This window comes from Camellia sinensis, chromosome 12, assembly GCF_055761805.1.
Source record: "Camellia sinensis isolate YWXY chromosome 12, ASM5576180v1, whole genome shotgun sequence".
NCBI lineage: Eukaryota > Viridiplantae > Streptophyta > Magnoliopsida > Ericales > Theaceae > Camellia > Camellia sinensis.
In genome coordinates, this window is record NC_138972.1 from 38545090 (window position 1) to 38549332 (window position 4243).

The following is a 4243-nucleotide window of genomic DNA, read 5'->3' on the forward strand; positions in this document are numbered from 1 at the left end:
ACAAGTCCGACTAGTGGTCTAGAACCTAGAGCCAAACATGCTGCAGGGAATGATAGTGGCATCGTTGTCCATGTTTGCTTCTTATATGAGCTGGGGCTCCAGATCGAGAGTGCATTAAAAAAGGATATCATCCATAGAACAAGTGAACCCGCAAGAAGGCTGTTCTCTCGGAATACCAATGCTAGCAGTAGCACTATTCCACGGCCTACAGATGTCAGCAATGTCGTCACAATGGCCAAGATGGCTGATTCTTTTGCTACTGCCACAACCTCACAACCTTCACAAAATACCGGTCCACCCCGAAATTGTAGAGTCTTTACCCCCTCCATATGAGCCCAATCTATGCCCTTAAGCTGTTAATAAAAAAGGAGCATCTTAAGCCCTTTGATTCTTTTTCCCTTCCAGACCCATTGCCACCCAAACACGACCCTACCCGGTATTTTATCTTCCACCAACAACATGGCCATTCCACAGACATGTGCTACCGTCTACATCATGAGATTCAGGATCTCATTAATAACAAAGTCATCGCCCCACCTTCCAAACCCAACGTAACAACCAACCCACTTTCTGTACATAAGTAAGTCCCCCCCGCCCAAAAATATTAACCACATCCATACATTACCGCCCACCTTCAATCCTAGCATATACACTACCTTATCCCACCTACCAAAACTTGAGGTGGACATTCCGGAAGGCACAAATATGTGCATGATGGATCTGATACCACAAACCCAACCTAGGCCCATAGCAGTAGAAATGGAGGAAGAGAAGAATGCACTAAAGGTAGTGTCATCTGATACCCGTGTCATAGAGAAGGGGGTCTCACTCGTAGAGGATTACGATCCCAGCTTATACATTGTGGCCATCGATCAGCCAAAGTTAGTGGTCATACTACCAGACTTTCTTAGCATCAATGCTATAAGGCAAGACCATACGGCGTAGAATCAAAATGAGTGGCCCGAGCAAGGCCTGAATGACTTAGCAAACCTAACGGAGAATCTAGTAAAATTAGAAGAGGATCTGGAGGATCTTTACTTCTTCGAGGGAGAAGATACAAGCTATGTACAGATGGGATGGTAGGACTCGAGCCAGGCAGAAACTAGCAATGGGTGGTTGAGTGAGGAAGGGTCCGATGTGGAGGAATAGACAGGAGAGACTGGAGGAGAAGAGGAAGTCGCTGTTAAGGGTAAGGCTGAGGCTGCACCTCTTACTGAAAATGAACAAGCGCTGGAATAGTTTCAAAAGGAAAGGATAGAGGAGATCCAAATGAAGATAGCTCTGGAACAAGGCAGAGGAAAAGGGAAAGAAGAAACTGAAACAGCGGTGGGTGATGCCTAGATAACTAGGAAAGTCAAATGGGGTCCCAGTGACCGAAAGAAGATGTTGAGGAAACTCAGAAAGCACCGGGATATTGAAACCCGAGCTGTAGCAGAAGAAGAATGGTATGATGATGAGGCACATAATGTTAATATGCTCTGGATGGAACCCGATGCCAGTTTGGTCAAGACTTCGGGAGAGTGGTGGGAAGACAACGACCTAAGTCATGCATACAATGACGAAGGTTGGAAAGCTGATACCCCGGATGACACCTGGTATACTGATGAGATCAATCACATGACCTGGAGCGGTCGGTACTTCAAACCCACAGTAGTAGACCAACCAGAGACCTTTGGAAATGAGGCTAAAAGAGCAAAAGAGAATGATGTTGTGGAAAACATGGTCTTAAAACAGCTCAAGAAGATTCAAGCCGACATATCCATCTGGGACTGATAATGGCATCTCGGGAGCATAGACAAGACCTACTCGAAGCAATGAATTGAACCAAAATGCCCATTGACACCACCACTGATCAATTGGTGTCGTTAGTCACCTCTGGGGACATTATGCCAGTAATATCCTTTACGGATAAAGAATTGCCTCCCAAGGGTGCCAACCACAATAGGCCTTTGTATGTAACCATAGAAAGTCGAAAAAAGTGGATTTCGGTGGTGTTAATAGATACCGGATCGACAATCAATGTGTGTCCAATGAGAACTGCCTATGTCATTGGTTTAAGGCTGATTAACTTTATACCTACAACCCAAGCTATCCGGGCTTATAACAATACAAGCCGGGACGTTATGGGAACGTTCAAGAGCAATATCCTAATTGGCCTGTCCGAACATGAGGTGGAATTCCATGTCATGGATGTTTCGGCCACATTCAACCTACTACTGGGACGTTATGGGAACGTTCAAGAGCAATATCCTAATTGGCCTGTCCGAACATGAGGTGGAATTCCATGTCATGGATGTTTCGGCCACATTCAACCTACTACTGGGAAGGCCCTGGCTACATTAGATGAAGGCGGTATCATCAACGGTACATCAGTTAATAAAGTACCCCTTCAAAGGCGGGATCACCACTGTGTACGATAACTCTACAATCCATCCTCCTCAAGGAACCACTGCACCATTATTGAAAATCATACATGGAGAAGTGGACGTGTTTCGTTTCGGCTTCTCTTTGGAAGAAGCCTGGTTGGTCCAAACCATCATGGCAGAAGGAGATGGAGATTATGTGTGTGCGCAATCTTATTACATGATGAACAAATAGGGGCATATGCCCGGGTTAGGACTAGGTCGAAGTGGCAGACAAGGAGGTACTGTTGCTAAGAAGCTAAGTCAAAACTCCCATGTCTTCGGGCTGGGATACAACTCTACTGCTGTAGATTGGCAAAAGAAAGGACAAGAGTTTAGAGAAAATCTGAAGGCAAAGAGGACTGGGAGGCAGTACGAGTTAGTCCACAAACCCATACGAGGAACCCTGAATGGACGCTTTGTCTGCCAAGGGAAAGATTTCCCATTATGTGGATTTCTACAGCCCTAGTATGACTGGGAAACAAAGACTAGGTATCCAAGGTTCGAGATCTTTTTTGGGCACTAGTTACCAGAAGATGAGGATGAGCAGGCAAACCAAAGCATTGATACGGATCAAGGAAGGACTGCAAACCTGCACATTGAAGAGGAGGAGCTATTGGGAAAAGCACTGGCTAACTTACTGATGAGTTCCACCACTGGAGCCGAGACCACCAACTTGGGGGATACTTTTATCATCTCAATGATCGAGGATAACCCAGCAGTGAATTTCTCTAATGTTATCGCGGATGCGTCTGAGGCTCCACGCTTGGTCTAGAAGTTCGAGCAAGGCATCATCAACAGTTCTGAATCGGATAGTGAGTCCGGATCTGATTCCATTGAGTCTGTGGAGTCGAAATCAGATTCAAGTTTTTCTGAGTCTAGTACTTCTGGAGTGGTAACCAGGATACCAAAGTCCTATCCAGGTCATCTTTTAACTTTTCTTTTGAGTCCACTGTAATCGATGATCCAAACTTTTTGAATAGGAATGCTGTGAATATTGCCTACTTCTCTGTGCCATTTGGTTTGTTGTACTAATCTTTATTTTCAAAATTTTGACATAAACGAAGAGGAAGAAATTCCTCGACTTTTGAAAAATTTGGTTGATCATGAGGAGGAGAGGCGTGTTAAGCCCTGTACAGATGAAATCGTATCAATTAATTGTGGGTACTGAGGAAAATCCTGGCTTGGTCCAGATTGGGTCCACCTTGTCTTCGGAGGAACGCGAGCGTTTAATTGCTTTATTAAAAAATTTCAAAGATGTTTTCACGTAGTGCTACGAAGACATGCCTAGAATTGACCCTGAGATTGCACAGCACCGGATCTCTCTTGACCCTAAGGCCCGACCAGTTAAGCAAAAGTTGCGTAGAGTTCGCCTATATTGGGCTTTGAAGATCAAGGACAAAGTTACCAAACAAATTGAGGCAGGGTTCTTGCTTGTGTCTAAGTATCCAACGTGGTTGGCCAATATTGTTCTAGTCCCAAAGAAGGCAGAATCAGAGTCTGTGTCAACTTCAGGGATTTGAATAAGGCTAGTCCAAAGGATAATTTTCTGTTACCGCATATTGATTAATTGGTAGACTTCACCGCGGGCTATGCATTGCTCTTATTTCTAGATAGGTTTTCAAGGTATAACCAGATTTTGATGGCACTCGAGGATAGGGAGAAGACCCGCTTTCACTACTCCGTGGGGGACCTATTGTTATTTAGTCATGCCGTTTGGGCTGAAGAATGCTAGGGCCACTTATCAGAGGGCTGCAACCACCATTCTGCAAGACATGATCCACAAAGAGGTTGAGGTATACGTGGACGATATGATTATCAAGCCTAAAGATCTAGAGGGC